Genomic DNA, 17,777 nt, shown 5'->3' with positions numbered 1-17,777 from the left:
AGAGCAAGGTACTTATTCCTCTGAAAAATGCCAGCTCCCCAGCTATTTTTACAGGAAAGTTAGAACAGGTGAAATAGAGGTACCAATTCCTTCCGAACAACACTAATGAACACCTATTTTAAATGTCCACAAAGCAAATATACAGTGCTGAGCAGTGGAGGCACAGTGCAAACAGACATCCAACCTCTTCATGCCCCCTCTAGCCCACGCTTTATTAACTGTGAATGAAGACAATGAGGATACTCAAGGAAAATGCTCATTCATGTAGTGCCAACATTTTGTAAGACTAAATGCAGACCGAAGTAGGTACAGTACAGCTGCCTCTGGGCTGTGACAGCAAAGTCTCTTGCCACTGAAGCTCATACAGCGAATCTGTGTATCACACTTACTCACCAGGCTTCATGCCAAAGACCTGCAGAAGGGGACACGATGTTACACTGCCTGGGGGACAATCAAATGTTTGCCTCTTACCTCGAATGAACTACAATACCCTGTAGGAAATCATCTTTGCTTTCAACCTATGCATTTATACCAAAGACACCACCTGATAGGCAAGCAAACTGAACTGCTGTTTCAGTAGCTCACGTGCTCTTTAGCCACACTTTCATCTCACGTATATTGACAGAAAATACTGACTCGGTCCCTGCTGTATAACAGGCATACTGCACCAGCAATCCAGCTTGAAAAGATTCACTCCTGTATCCACCGAATCCAGCTATGAAACTTACTCAAGAATCCTGGGCGTCCAAATGTGCTTCCCACCACTTTACTGCATGCCAAAGATTTGTCTTGGTTACTACAGGTCACTGAAAGGCATTTCTTCGATCTGCAGGTTTCCTTCTATGGACCCAGCTGATTTGCTGCAGATGATTTCCTGACACAAGCATACGTAGTAATGATTCTCTTTTTGCATTCCCTGTGCCTCAAGTCACAGTTGACCAAGACTGCATCCATGAGAGAGAATCTTTTCAACTTAATCTCTGTGCAAGTGGGACCTTGCACCTTATTTCTTCACCTTTACACTTTTTATAAGTGCATTTTCCATTCTGAAAGTTGTAAAGAAATGTTTTTATTTCTATTTTATCCTAGCCTGGATTGAGTTAAGGATGATTTCAAGATAATAGGATACATCAAGGCATTGCTCTCCCAGGAGCATAATAAATCTGTAAACTAGGGTACTAGGGCACATTAGTGCATGCCTCAATTCTCCCCCATGTTCTCCAGAGTATCTAAAGGGTGACAGAACACGTGTCCAAAAAGCTGCAGGGGTTGAAAGCTTGTGTCAGAGGGGTCAAAGGAAGAAGAACAATCTTTTAATAACTCAGAAGGACTAAGAGGAATACAGCAAAACGGTAGAGCGTATATCCAAACATGAAAGACCCTCACTGTCTTTTGTAACACAAGCCAGTTAAAAAAAAATAAATTATCTCCAAAGTCTCATATCTGTGAAACACCTGAGGGAAAGATGACTTTACCATTCCAGGTGAAAAACCTGTACCACTTCCTACAATCCAGAGGATGCACAAGAGAGCAGCGCTTGTGAAAAGCAGGCTGAGAGCATCACTTCCGCAGCAATTTAAGCAAACATAAATCCAGGCTGCTGCAGTCCCACACTCCCTGCTATCTGCTACACCAAACATTTCTTCCACTAGCACAAACACCAGGGAATTATGACAGAAAACTATTTCAGGGAGCTCAAGCAGCTGAAAACTGGCTCTTTTAGGGTGGCGGGATGCTTTTTTCAAGTGGAACAACCACTCTGCGTGCACTGCAGAGCTCAAACAGTGTCAGTCAGAGCAGGAAGGGCAGGGTCACAGCAGCTCACACCAAATTTGCTCCACACTACCTGAGGGAGGATGTAGCTGTACACTGAATTTTACTACCCCCACACATAAAGTTACACAAACAAAACAGGGTACACCAATAGTAGAGTATCATGTATAGTATCATGTCCCATTTATTTCTTCCTCACAGCTATAGCAACTTTCAAATTCTAACAGGACATGGCAAAACAAATACTTTTTCTTTAAGAAGTTTCTGAAGGTTGCAGGAAGGATCAAAAAAAGCCCCAATATTCTATAAAAAAGCTGTAAAAGATTTTCCATTACTGGAGCTATTTAGATTAAATACTCACAATAATAATTACAGAAATAATCGCTGATGCTACACATTAAGAAACTAATTATATAACCACACATCTACAAGAGTAAGTTCAGTGACAACAAAGTATGCCAACGTGTGGAATTTTCACACATTCCACAGTCATTTCTAGAATTGCTCTGTGCACCCCTCTATCATGAGGAATGCTTTTGTTGCCTCATGCAATTCAAAACTGCATAGTAAAGTACACATGCCTTCTTTTTAAGTGGCATAAGAACCTTCTACTTAATCCTGGAGAGTATAAAATCATAAAGAGCATAAAAAACTTTAAACAGCTCTTAAGGCATCGAGAATACCTGTTTTGTACTGCTGACTAATATTTTAACCACTGCAAGGTGGAAGTGCAAGCTTAAGGAGCATGGAAGGTTACACATGGTACATTAACTGTATTTTTCTGTGCAATCTACAATGCACCCATACAAATAAAAAATGCTTCCTTGGTGACATAATCACTGCCCTTTCAACAGCATTAGGCAAGTGACTTCCATGGAGGCAGCTTCCCTACTGCAGTCAATCACAGCTGCAGTAACTTCCTGCCATTCCCTAGAGACCAGAAAGAGTTTTCCTAGGTATTATAAAGAAGGAAAACACAAGTAGTTTACCAAAACATTATCAAATCAGTCTTCTCTGTGGAAAATGACCTGTCTGGGTTTCTGTGACTCATCCTAACTCACACACTGAGTTAGTGTAACAATCCAGCCATTTTGCCTAGAGAATGCTGCTGGGTCCAGAAGAAATGGGATACAAAGGGAATGACACGGCCAAAGACTGACAAGATATGCCTCACAAAGGCAACCACTGCTCCTTCAAAAAAGTGTCCAGGGTCTCCAGTAAGGTATTCCAGGTACTATTCTCAGCTGAAGAATGGCCTGCTTCAAAACAGAATTAGAAGCTCATCCTATGATCCCGAACGTGTCATATGTGAACACACACAAAGTTTGTGTCTAGACAACGACAAAAAACGTGCCCTTGCTCCACCTGTGTATGCATAAATAAGTATTTATGGATTTTATTAAAATTGAGGCTAGAATGAGTATCATTTGCTCCCAGCAGAAATTTACAGGAGCAAATTCCTTGCAAATACTTGTCAGATTTGGATAAATGTTTGAGATCCACCCTTGCATTTTTTCACTAGCCTACCCTCCTTCTGCAATGAGGCATAAATCTTCTTTTAAATATACTGCACAGTAGTAAACACTGCTCATGAATATAAGATTTATAGCACATTAATAAAATCATATAGGCTCACTGGTCTTAAATATATGAGGCACACAATTTAAGTTTTCATGACTACCTCAAAAGAGACCTAGAGTTGCCATGCAGCATGTTTAAATCTACAGAGTATTTACACCTACACATCATTCACCTCTTACCTGTCTCTAATTATTTATTTTCTCCAGCACAGGACAAACTTCTGAAAGATTAATACTATACACCAGGAGTGATATTTACTTTATTAGTTTAGGATTGTTGAAAAAAAACAAAGCAACACCTACAAGCAACAGGGAACATGGGATCTTAGCATTTGTTTCACAGAAAAGGAAATAAAAAAACATTTAAGGTTAAATATAATGCTTTAAAATAATGATAGCTAGGAGGCAGAACAACAAAAATATCTGAATCCAGACTCCAAGAAACAACAGAAAAGCATCTGCAAGTAGCTTGGCAGGTACCCTTGAAAAACAAATACCTATGACACAATATACAAGAGCTAAAGTGAAATACTATTTCCATTCATATATTTACACACACACATATATTCATTCACTGCTGGAATTCTATATTAAATTTTTGAAATCAACTCAAGTAGAAATTACTCATGACAAATATTACTGGTTATTTTATTAATCAAACCCAACACTGTGTGGAGGAAAGGTTTCAAATCCATTTTCAAAAAGAATGAAAAGTTTATGTTTTCAAACAAAACAAGCATTTTGATTCAAAAAATGCCTTGGTTTTGACTGCTTAGTTACATTTTGGAGGCTAGTGATTATTCCTTTCTGTTATTTCCATCCCATCCAAAAGTGCTAGGTGATTGATTCTTAGAGCCAACGGGTCAAAAAAAAAAAAAATCTTTAACTTTACTCTTTGTTTTTTTCTTAATACCACTACTTCACATATATTTTTTGAAGCTTTGACTTTGATTCCAGGGGCAGCACGAAAAAAACAAATCTCAAAGTTGACATAATAGAAAAAAACAGTTTCTTCCTGACTCTGCTGGGATCTTCTTTGTTTTTCTAATAGTGGCATACAAATCAGTTAAATGAGTTATTGTGGATTTAGATCAGCACAGGTAAGATCAGCAGCCAGACCAAGAGTAACAGAAGGCAAATCTTTAATCATTTCAAGGTTCCCTCTGATGGCCAGAACTTCACAAGTAAGACGAGTCTTCCCTAAATGGGCAACTGAAGACACCTGGATACAAGGAAAATCTTAGAGAAAGCCAACACAATCACACTTTCACCAGCTTTTCCTCCACCTGCCTCAAGCATAAGACTAATTAGGGATAGTTTTGGGATGGATGAGGCAAGTAGGACAAGCTGGTCAGACCAACTCTGTTTTTCAACACTCAATACAAAAGCCAGCAAAAGCCAGCAAAAGCTAAAGCAGCCACTCAGCTGCTCTCACTAGACTGAATTCTAATCTTCCTGCACTGAAGAGTAATTTCCTATTTCAATCTGTCTCCCAAATCAGAAGACTGATTTATACCTACAGTGATAAGCACCAGTCAACTCTATCAGGCAAGCCTAAGGGAAAAATCAGCAACAGTTCTAATTCTGGACTCCCAAACACAGCCCCTCTCATATAAAAAGATGGGTCTCAAATATAACTAACAACATACAAGATATCTTACATATGTACACAAATACAAATAGCAACAGGAAGATAAAATTCAACCCTTGAGATCCTGTGCTCCTCAATTTTTATTTGCATCACATATACAAGCTCCTAGTCGCTACAACTCCATGTGGTATTTTGCACAGAACCACCAGTAATGTGTTCAGATCTATAAAGGGTAACAAAGGGATAACAATTGATGCCCCAAAAACACAAAAAGCTGATCCATGCTGGTATAATTTTATATGAATTTTAGCCCTGATTTCATAAAAAAATAACAGAGCTGTACGCTCCTAAAAAACACAATCTGAAAGTTACAGCTTCATCTTAATACATATGAGTACTTCTTCCAAATATTGCTACAACATACACACACACACACATATATAATCTCTATATATTTAAATCCATTACTTTAAAATAATAACTCTTTGGAAGAATGAGAATTAGTTTTGTACATTTGTACATCATCTAACAAATTCAGTCCTGACTTCACTAGTACAATCCTGACACGATCATTAAAGTGATCATAATGTAACTTTCTGTGCAGTAAAATTAGATAATGTACATAATGCATTGCAAGCTATTGATTCTGAAATGACATTGTGGAAGAGACTCATACTTAAGTGTGCCACAGTCTCCAAAAGATCTTACCCTTAATTATTTAGCTGAGCCAAAACGCAGTCACTTTCAGAATTTACTTATCATCATCCTTTATCTTAGTATTATACTCTGAATTGTTTACAGTATTTTCCCATTTGCAATATTTAATGCAATATGCTTTGTTGCGAGAGACAAAAGAGAAGGATTCTGAGTCTTAGTAGGCCCCTTGAAGTATCTCTACACTTTCAAAATAGAACAGAAGTGTTAAAGTATCTGAGATTTCTAGTTGTGAATAGGTAAACCATTGTTAAACAGCACAACAGTCTAACATAGGCTCTTTGCCAAGTGATGTTTTAAGTTTGTTCTAAATGGTTTAAGGGGCGGGTAAGTGGGTGGAGGGGGGGTTTCTTACTTTTACATTAGTTCATTTGCAATTAATTTTTGAAATATTTTTTTCTTCATAGCCTTCTGGAGGGGCTCAGGCAAAACGCTAAACTGATTGTAACGTATCACTAACATCTGTAACATATTGATCATTTTACTCCCAAATCCTTCCAACGTTTGCTGATCCACAACTGCTTCCAGGTTGGGCCTAAACAACTTAGCACAAAATTACATTTAGAGAAGTATTTTTTGTGCTCTGCTATTATCATACAATTAAATTCAGAAGTCCCCACATAACCTGCATTTCTGCATTTCAGTATTCAGAATTTGGGTATTTTTTTCTTTTTTTATAGCTACACACAGTGTCTTCATAGAAATAAGCTGGTTCAAAATTACTACTCTGCTAGTCTATACTTTGTCAAAACTTACTGAAGCTCCATTGCATGTTGTTTCTGTGAATTACCCTTCTTACTACAAGAAATTGTCTTTCAGGTTCTACACCTGTCTTTTCTCACTTACAAATTATAGACTGGTTTAAAATGCAGAGTGCTTCAAAATTAAAATGAAAGTATCAGGTCTCAAGCAAATTTGTAAAAACCCCAAATTACCACAGTAAACCTGAATAGATACAAGCCTATATTCACATGTTTTGCATCTTTGGCTTTCATTGTACTCAGCATATTACAATGTAACATGTGCTTCCAATGACTCAGATTAGCAACATGATAGAACAACTTTGAAGTATATTTGCAGTGTATGTGCCATCCTCACAGGGGGTTTTATTCAGGTATATTTGACATGGCAAATTGTAATTCTTTATGCCCATTTTAAAACCCAACAAACCCTAACCCTTAAGACTTTTATTTACTAATGCCGTTTATTCCTGAACTGCTTGAAAATAACTTGACAAAGCTGATGTTCCAAACAAAGACCACACTTCCTGTTCTTGCAGGGAATCTGGAACACCATCAATGTTTTGTTCAGCTTGCATAAGTCACAACTGATTGGCCACAGTCCCTGTGGGCATGCCATTTCATCCAGACTGGACGGTTCATTAGTCATAATTACTATAACTGTACAGCAGAGACTGCAGTTTTATCTCATCATACATCTTTGATAAAGCTGCTTCTATTTCTGCTTCATCAGCATGTGAAGTTACATTATTGGAGCTTTCATTTTCCAATCTGTGATTAACATCAGTTGTTCTGCTTATAAAATGCGCACCAAAATTCAAGATAACATGCAAAGTAAGGCCACGACGTGACCACTGTTTGAACTTTGTGTTAGAAATCCTGCAGCAGTTATTGCTGCAGAGGAAGAATAGACTCTGAAATTACAGAGCCGCTAAGAAAATTTAACTGAGGAAGTACCAACAACGCAGTTTCTAAGAGAATAAAATAAGGCTTTTGGTTTCTAATGTGAACTGTGACATAGAAAAATCTCTGTTTGGTACGAAGGTTAGAGGCAGGAAATTTCTGACAACTGCTGGGTCAACCAGCATTTTTCAGGTAGTGCTTATGCAATTGGAGAAAACGAAAGCCTGCAACATAAAGAACCGCGGTGAACACTAACAGCCACCGCGCTGCACTCCAGTTAGCAACCAGGTGCTAAAACACTTAAATCTAATAAGGACTGTGAATGCAATCTTTAGCAAAATGCATGTAAAAGTCTCACATTAAGGCATTTCTTTGTTGTGATGCTTGTTGCTGATTTTTCCATCTTATTGTGTGATAATAGGGAACACAAAGGCTGGTGGCACCATCTGAATGTGCAACGTGTACCCATGATAGGCCACATAAACAGTCATAATCGACAGCTACACGCAGGCACTGAGGCTGCAAAAATCCCAGAGTAATTAGTGTTGTCTGAATGCAATGACATCTGTTTTCTCATGGTCCTCTAGACTTGTCAGGCCAATAAGATGTATATGAAAAAATATGACAAGCATTGCAAATGCCCTTCTGAAAGGTCTCACTTTGGGAAAAGCTGAAGGAATGACACGTGCCACCTCTTTTTTGCCAATATACCTAAAAGCCAAAGCTTGAAGATTTGAAAAAGGTCTTTTGAGTCATTTTACATTTGACTACGGAAGGTTATTCAGAGCAGAGTGCTGTGCCTAGGAAAGAAATTATTGCAGCAGCTTTTGTTCTCTTAAAAAAGCAAGCTTTGTTAACAGAAGAGGAGTAAACGTGACTGTTTATTTCTGACCAGTGTGCTTACACATCCGTGTCATCACTATCTCCCTTTTTTCTAAAGCAGCAGACGCCACGTAGACCACAACAGTGTATGTCTATATATATTTTTTTTATTTAAATCTATATTATTTTTTATTATCATTATTTTGCTTAAAGAGTGCAACAAGAACAGTTTCATAGCCGCGCCTTCTGACATTGCAAAAACACTGTACCCTTTTCATCTGAAGACCTAAGCTTTTGTTTTAGGATTCACAGCCTTTTTCCTTAATATGCCTATCCCCCCATTCTTTTTCTGGACTGTAGCATGCTTGAGCATGCGTTTTCTCCAAGAAAGACATTAGTCATCATTAACAGAAGCCCTGACACCAAGTCTAAGTGCCTCTCCACAATGACCAAGTGGCAATCATCTTTCTCTTACCCTGTCACTGCTGATTAGGGGGTTCTTTCATGAAAATTTAATTTGGCGCCTTTCTACAGCCCCTTTTTACATTTCTGCAATAACACAGCATGCCAGCAACACTAAAAATACAGTAAAGGAAGCTGGACCTGTTTAGGAGAAAAGGTAAGATTCAGACTGCACGGCTGTACTTTATATCTAGTTTAACAACAACAACAAAAAAAAAAGGCCCTGCAGGATAAAGAAAACAACTGACAGAAGAAAAACTCCCATTAAATACTGAAGGACTCAAACAACCTGGCACACTTTTGATTCAACTAATTGAAAATTTCTTCCTCTGGAAGACAGCTACCTAGCCCCTCTTCCAAAGCTTTGTTCAATAGGCAAATAGGTAAATGTAATATCTAAACAGATTTTTACAATTAATTATTTTCATAACTGCTCCAAATATACAGGTACTCAGGTTTTTAGCTTATATAAATATTTATTAAAGGATTTCATAATCCAGTGATAAATTTCAACCTCACTTCTTGAGTCTGTGTCAACACTGGCCTTGCCATTAAAGAGCCAGCCATGAAGAAAACCGCTTTAGCTGCTGCAGACAGATGAAAATTTCAGTCACAGATGATACTTTGCAGCTATTCAACACACACAGTCTCAGATTCCTGCTCTGTGTAACATTACAAACATTGTTGAACAAGATACCATAGCAATGAGTTATTTTAAGGAAGTTTTTCAAAACATTTACTCTTCTGCTTTATTTCAATTTGTCTAAAGATTTTTTTAATTATAAGCATATGCTATTTTGTTAACATCTGTGCACAGCATAAAAACTGACTGAATTCCAACTTCTGAAAAAATGCAGATAACTTACACCCCTCAAATAAAGTAACAATATTAGAAACCTTCATGAAATTCAGATTAAGATGCATGAGTTCATTTAACTGATTTTCCATACAGGTATACTAAAAAAAAAAAAAAAAAACCAAACCACCACTTATTACAATTTTTATGTTCTCCCAATATCTTTCAGAATTTAATTAAGTGTAAAGCTAAAATCTGGGTCTGCCTCTATTAAATTCAGAAACCACAGCTAGTAAAATCCAAGTCATAAAAACTTTATTCAGCTTCCTAAAGTATTGGTCCTCCACCACTGACCCAAAACAGCATTGGTAGTCAGAACAGAAACTGTCTTGCTAACACTTTGGATTTATAAGAAACCTCCAATATCTTTAAATAGTCTCCATACATGAAATTTAAGAAGAGGAAACTAGGAATTAAAAGCGGATTTTGAATGGCAGACTCTGATTGTTGCACTGCTATGGCAGTATAACCTTGATTAAATGCAGAGCAATACTAAAGTAAAAACAAAGCCCTGCCATGGTAACCTAAATTAACTACTGAACCAGACCATGCTGATACAGAAAACTGGTGTTTTAAGCCATTTCACTCGAACTCGAGAAAATCTTTGACTTTCTAGAGGGCATAAAATAAAGGTAACCTTCCGTGGCCACACAGCTCCCATTGTTCTGTTCCCCACATTCTCCTCGGCTCCTTGCCTGATGAGCCAGGAACGCAGATGTTGAGATCCTTGCTCTGCATCCATGTCAAGTTCAAGTACGGGAAGTTTAGCTCCTTGACTCCCCCCCCACACCTCCAAGTCACTTGTCAGTAAAAGGTTGGGCGATTTATTGACCAGTGCAGGATGCCTACTGTCAGTGCTGAAGGAAATATGAGAGGGGGCTGTCGCTACTGTTCTGGAGCTCATTGATAATGACATACCTGCCTCTGTCACCCATTACCCATACTACAAACTACTTAGACCTAACTGAAAAATCAATAGCCTACTTGCACCGGTTCCTGTGGCTGCCTCCTTTGATTGTCAGCTCCTGTCTAGGGTCAGCACTTACATGAAAGGGGCTGTGACTGCCTGATGCTTTCAGGACAACCTAACGATATGAAACTAGCCAACAGAACAGTAAATTCTGTCCCCCTGCCCTCCTCATCAATTAGGCTTTGACTAGGCTTGCCTGTAGAAACCTGACCTTTTAAGTTTAGGTGAATATGGAACTAGCTGAACACGCCATTGCCCTCAGCACTGAGCCAGGAAATCCACTGACAGGTTAAACAAAACAGAACGTTGTAACTGTCATAATTTGCATTGCACTTTCACGCCAACAAGGGTGTTATCAGTGGGGGCAAGCCCTGGAACACACAATGCAAGCACCCTAAGTCACTCTCCTCATAAATTTTCAAGTGAAGGGAGATAAAACATAAATTCACAAATGACCGCACATTTCAAGCCCCACTTTCTTTCAAGTTCGCACTCTGGAAGCCCCCAAAGTACACAAACAATTCCCCTTTGGAGGCACGCTGGCATGCAGATGCCAGTCAGAATGAACCTCCAGGACAGATGATGGATGGGGAAAAGCCACCTGCCTGTGCCTCTAAAGGACTCCTGTATTAGGTTTATTCTCGGTTGAGTATTTATATGCATCAATACGAAGCATTAATGGAAAATACAGAGGCACACACCTGTACTCCAGAGCAGCAGGTACCCATAAATTATTTAAAAATCCCCAGAGAGCCCTAACTGGCACTTCTGAGTAGTATCCACTTGTATATCCTGCATCTTGGAAGTCCATTAGCAACTTCTAAATATCCCTGTGACTACAACTAAATGATAAATGTTACATTTTAATGCATGTGCCCTCCTCCAAAGAATACTGACAAACTTCAAGCAAAGAACTAAAGCAAGAAATCTCAGATCTAAAGTAAAGGCTGAACTATAATCTGAAGCTTAAAACAACAGTTTTCGTAATTATATATAGGTTTTAAAAAAAAAAATAATAGCTGAATGCCTTGCTCCTCCTTTCTTCCAAAATAAATAAATATTAAAACCAAATGAAAATATTTCAAAGTCTCTGATTAGTGCTCCTTTCTTATATACTAATTTTCAATCAAAAAATTATTTTATGTCCTTTATGCTTCTGCTTCCATGGGCCTACCATATCCAATATGGAAAATGCAGACAGCATGAGTGATACAAAGAATTTATACAACTTGAACACCCAAGCTTCTTCATGCCATGAAAGGACTGGCTACATCTATGAACTGTAGTTAACACTAATTTTTGAAACTCTGAGAAAGCTAGGAATTTTCAGTGGACTTTATTCAGTGCATACAGTTAACAACTGCTAATGTAAAAATAGAAGCTACTCCTAGAAATCCCAGGCAAGATTCAGAACAATAATTTAAGTAATGCTTTTTACTCTACAGCTGGACTTTTTTAACTCGTGCACCCTTAATTGCACAAAACCATGCATCCTTCTCGCACAAAACCATGCAGTGCCAGATACAAGAATGAGCTCTCGGTAAATAAGTGAGAGGAAAAATGCTGCCATTTGGTTTTCAGCATTTAAGACTCAGTTCCAAAACTCCAGATACTCTTGTAAGCTTTACTTCTGAATGCTGCCTCAATATATGCCAGCTGCTGCATTTAGCTTATTTCAAATGCACTTTTTGAAACTGGAATTGAGAAAGGGAAACTGCTGAATTACAAAAAGACAATAACTTTTTTTCATTAAAGCTTCAGATAATATGTTATACTGCAATGATATTTGGTAGGTTGTAACAAATATATAATGCTTTAAATACACCAAAACAGCACAAATGCAGAGAAGACGCCTCAAAAATGAAAGCACAGAACTGAGTTAAAGGCCTTTTAGATAAACAGAATGGCAGTTAGAATTAATATTGTACTCCAAACAAACTACAGAGCAAACACTAGTTAAAAATGGTAGACCTAATTGAGTCTGGATGGTCCCTTTTACAGACCTAATGCAATGATTAACTATGCATCTGGTAGCATGTCAAGTCCTTTTTGTGTGCCTATCTGATAGTGAAGTGAAAGGGCATGGACAGTGTCCAGTCCCAGCAAGCAAATCATTTGGAAGCAGTCATAGCCATAGATCAAAGATTTTTCACTCTATCCAGAGTCTATTTAAACACACCAACCCAGCCCCTTGTTGCAGACAAAACCAGTTAGAAAATAAGAAAGACTCCTTGGGATACAAAGATAATAAAGGAAGATAGAAGTAGAAAATGAAGAAAAGAAACAGACTGGCAGAACCTTGATTTCCATAGGCCAAGACAGCTGGTTTACATCCTAGTTTTATTTCAGATGGTTAAAGAAAAGGAGCAATTTCCATCTCTTAGATCACCAAATATTATTTCAATTAAGCTATGCAGATGGCTTCTATACATTATTTGAGCCAATGCAGTTTCCCCTTTCCAACAGTGGAAGATAGTACCTTGAACTATTTTGCACATAGGTTTTACCTAATTCATAAGAAAATTAAAAAGAGAGCAGCATATTAGCATGGAGATGTTACTTTGAAATAATATATGCACAGCAAGATATAAAATAGGAACAGCTATGATTTGATTCTCTCACTAGAAGTAGCAACAAAACTCCTGCAATGGTTTTAGAAGTCATAGTTTACTACTTTTATGTCAACATAGTACTTTCAAAGGATAAAAATTCAATACCATGAAGTACAATACACAGAAAAGTAGATGGTTCTAACTATGCATTTAATTTGAATGAGGGAACAGTTAGAAGACTGCTCAAACTGGACTTTTTTAAAATTAAATAAAAATTGCATGCTTTTTCTATCAGATGCAAAGTCAAAACAAAATTGTCTTAAAGTACAGGGAGGAGAGCGAGGGAGAGACTCAATATATTCCGTGCTGGTCACCAGTGCTATTGAGAAGATTGAGCCCCCTCTGTTCCCTCCTCCCACAACACCCTCTCCCTTTATAAATTGCCCTCATAGAAACTCACTGAAAGGTTATAACCTGTACAGTGGCTGGTGAGGAGCAGAGGATTTCACACTGCTGTACATTGTACTTGAGAAAGCACTTTTTTAAACACAAGCTTATAAACGAGAAGCTTTTGCCTCTGGACCTAGAAACTGACATTTTAAAAGAGTGTAACTCAGACAATTTTAGGTTAACTTATACGTATGCTTTGTCTTGACAAGGCTGCACGAAGATTTTGATCTCTAAAATAGCTGTCTAACCAGTAAAACCACACAGGCTATTGTTTGTTGGCATCATTACGCATATGCACAGAGACATCAACATCTAAGGCAATAAACAGAGCAATCATCTGCAGCTACTGACAGAAAAAGCCAAAAGCCAGCAAATTAATCTTTTTTTCATTTCCAAAACTTTGATTTTGCTTAAAACATTTTTGTATTTTTCATACTTTTAAAAGAAGCGCTGATTCAGCCTCACAGCATTTTTAAGAACCGGGCATTATCTCTGTAGCCCACCTCATTTTTTTTCTCAAGCAAATAAGTGTTACTGCATTCTACTGGAGGTCAAGCTGAGAAAATCCCGGCGTGTTACATGCTCTCACTTCTTAAAAATGATGTTATTTACGTAATTAATCAGTTATTATAAATAAAGACCAGCCAACACACATGAATTTGGTTATTTCTAATGGATGAAACAGCATGCACCCACCCCAACTGCATCCAAAGAAAAGGCCCACATGAAGTTTAACAAGAAGAAAATTCTACAAAAGCACTAGAATTGTTCTTTTTTAGCACATGTCTAATTTTCCCTGATTGACAACTTATTAAAGGTAAACTTACAAAACAGTATTTAGCATTCAAATCAGTCTACAGCGAAAAGAAGTCACCATTAGTCACCAGGAGAAAAGAGAAGATACTACCTTTAATACAAAGTCCAAAGCATTAGAGAAAGCCCCTCAGATTGCTTATGGTTAAACACCAGATTTTGAACATATTCACATTTTAAGACCAAACAGGAAAGCAGACATAAGCTACTTAAAGGAATAGCTGGAACCATCCCCTTTCCCACTTAAGAAACGAAAGCTAGGGGAGACTTAGAAACATGTATAAATTCTTTAATTGCCATACCACTCAATCTTCACAGGAAAAAAAAAGTACCAAGATTTATACATATACTTTAGGCTGATGAGATACATTAATGACACCTGTAAAAATGAAATCATCTTTTCTCCTCCGGTGTGTGCCATCAACTAACTCATACACACAGACCTTAGAACAGATCAGCAGATACTAAACCCAAGCCATGACTCCCAAAAAGAGGTTTACACTGTATACTATCAAATGCAAAATGAATTTTATCCCTCAAACCCAGCGCAGCATTGGCTGTAACTATTAACCCGGTTCTGCCGTGGAGAAACACAATGTGCATTACTGAATCATTTCTTTTCAAATCCATACATTCCCTGCAGCAGTTCAAGCTTCATCAGCAGTGCAGGAATGTATGAAAATGACAGGCAAAGGGCACTAGCTCTTTTCCCATACAGTTCTTCTATAAATGGAAGCAGAGTCCTACAAAGCACTTAAAGCTGAGAATGTTTGAAGACTGATCTCCAGGAAAAAAATAATATAATGCTAGGTTCCATGAGCAGATTAATTATTCCGTTTTCTGTAAAACTGTTCCCATTAAATGAAAGGACAGAGAGGAAACCAACTACTAGAAAATAATGGAACACTAGCTGGGTCTCATCTGCAAAGTTGCCATGAACAAAGCATACACAAACACATACGTATTTCATATGCTATTCTTAAAAATACTTCTCTGCCCTTTTGGGATCACCTGCTCGTGAATTCACTTCTCCCTCTTCCTCTCAGCTAGGGAGGGAAAAAGGACAGGCTTGGCAGAAATCCTTTAACAGCCTTAAGTCAATTTGATTAAACTTTGATTTACCTTAAAAATTACACCTTGTATCAGTAGCATGTTATAGAAACTTCAAAATACACAGTCATGATTAAAAGGCTCTGAAATACATAGCATATGCCACATTGATAAGCTGCTTAGGCAATCAAATGCAAGTATGCTATATCATAACACAGCAAGAAACTTGCATGCTTATTGCTAAAACTCTGAGCTGCTATCCAGCTTTTTTCTGTCGTTGTTTTAGGGGTTAACACAAATACATAGCGCTCTCTTGAAGAAAAAAAAAAAAAAGTCTTAATGGCAGCCCTTCGCTGCTACTTTGCCATCCTGAGTGTGAAGAAAACACCGTGGCACATCCCATGCCTGCACGGCTGGATTTACACCAGCCCGAGCTCCCTGCCGTACGAGCGGGAGGGGGCAGGAGGAACCAAGGCAAGAGCAAACACTGCACACCGCGTCCCCTTTCCAGTATCTTTTTACAGAAGCCCTTGCTAACAAAACACTATAGCTCCAGGCAGCGGCATGCTGATGTTGGCACTGCTTAAACCAAACAAACACGATGTTTAACAGTCAAATAAAATGTCCCGCAGCCTCCCTAATGAATTTGTCAAGGACCATCAGATCACCCCCGCCCCTGCCTCATTAACTCAAGTATGATGAGACGGATTATAACGAGAGAATACAGATCAATCGGTCTGAAGACTTCAAGTGGCTTTTAGCCCTGAGAGTTTCCCTCTCTGCGGCATACACACGCACACGGTCTTTTTTAATGGAATACAGTATCTCCTGCTGCTGGAGGGGATGCCACTTCGTTTTACACACCGTCAAGGAGCTGCTGATGGACTTCTACACTAACATACATAAAAGCAGAGGTGACAAGGGCTCTTCAATTACAGCCTCCTCGGATCCTGTTCCCCCTTCAATTATTCATCCCGGCGAGAGCAAATTCCGCCACAGATGAAGCTGGTCTTAATGCAGTGCGGCCACAAACGCCCAGACACGGGAGAGAAGGGTTTCACGTGCATTATTTGCTGGAAGTGTTTAAGTTTATTGCTCAAATGATGTTTCTAATTAGCGTTGGGGCAATAAATTAAAGTCAGCTTTTGTTTAGCTGATTTATTATTTACTAGGGCTTCAACCTCAGGCAGGAAAATTGGTAATGAATTGTTTTAAATCTGAACACTAGTAACGCTACATCATTAGGCACCTTTTCGGGGGGGTGGGAAGGGAGTCGCCCCCTCCTACTACTTTTACCCTGAAAAAAGGAACGCGTGTCCCCCCGCCATTTCCCGGGCCGCCTGAAGGCTCCGGCATCTCCTCCGCGCCCAGGACGCGGTAACCCCTGGGCTGGGCGATCTCTGCGGGAAGCCAGACCCCGCGGAGCCCTCCTGCCCAGCTCTGCTCGGAGGGTGGACGTGCAGAGCCCTCTCCGGCGCGAGAGCGGTGCCAGCCCGGCAGCGTGTACCCCCCAAAAGCGGGAGCTTTGATGGCGGCGCGTGAAAGGGACCCCCAGCCCGAACTAACTCTTCTCTTTGCCGAAGGGCAGCCGGAGGCGAGGCGTAGGGCGGAGGCTGCTCCACCCGGCCAGCCGAGCCGCGCAGAGAAGCTCCGCGCAAGCGAAGCGCAGCGATGCCCGCCCGGCGCTGCCGCCCGCGCCTACGGAGCCTCCAAGCGCCCCGGGCGGGTGCGGCCGCGGCCCGGGGAGGGGGCAGCTCCGCAGGCACTTACCCGCACCCTGGGGCGGAGAGCCCCGCTCCAGCCCGCGCATCCCCGGGACGCCCATAGACCGTGCGAGCAGCGGCGCCAGCGTCCTGGCGAGCCAGCGACTCTGCCCTCGTGGCAGCCTGCCCCCTCTCCCCCAACCCTCAGAGGCTACTCTCCTCGGAGCCTTCCTTGGGTTCGTCTCCCTCCCAACGGGGCCGGGCCCGGCGGGGACACCTGACACCGCCGCCAGCACCGGGCACCGCGGGCCGCCGGGCCAGCCCCCCCATCCCCGGGCGCAGAGCGCCCCGGCGGCAGGCAGGGAAGCAGGGAGGGAAGCAGGGAGTCGATCCTCTCCTTGCGGAGGAGGGAGCGGCACCGGCGCCGGGCACGTCCATACTTACTTCTTCCAGCGGTACGGTCGGCACAAGACATGTTTCTAATTTAAACGCACACAGAAAACAGACGGCGGTATTTTCTTTATTAAAATCAGCCAGCCGCAGCGAAAGGAGGAGAGTGCAAGGAACCGAGCCCAACCGCTGCGAGCAGGTCACCGGGAGGCTCTGCATGGAGGAGCGCACCGCGTCTCCGCACGGTCACGGCCCCGGTCCCGGCGGGGCTCCCGGGCCGTGAGAGTCGCCCCACACAGCGGGACTGCACGGCCCAGGGGAGGGCAAAGCAGCTACGGACACACGCACACTTGTCCCTTGGAGATGTGAAAATTGCCCTCCCTTCCAGCCTAAGTTCCCGCAGGAGAA

At 40.5% G+C, this 17,777-nt stretch overlaps 1 protein-coding gene across 4 annotated transcripts in view; it reads right to left on the bottom strand.

The window, feature by feature from the left end:
- LRBA (LPS responsive beige-like anchor protein) overlaps positions 1–17,777 on the bottom strand; it is a 374,344-nt gene that overhangs the window by 143,024 nt on the left and 213,543 nt on the right. The gene's annotated exons all lie outside the window — the stretch shown is intronic.

This window comes from Corvus cornix, chromosome 4, assembly GCF_000738735.6.
Source record: "Corvus cornix cornix isolate S_Up_H32 chromosome 4, ASM73873v5, whole genome shotgun sequence".
Taxonomy (NCBI): Eukaryota; Metazoa; Chordata; class Aves; order Passeriformes; family Corvidae; genus Corvus; species Corvus cornix.
The sequence above is the reverse complement of the archived record's forward strand: the minus strand, read 5'-3'. Positions and strand labels throughout refer to the sequence as shown.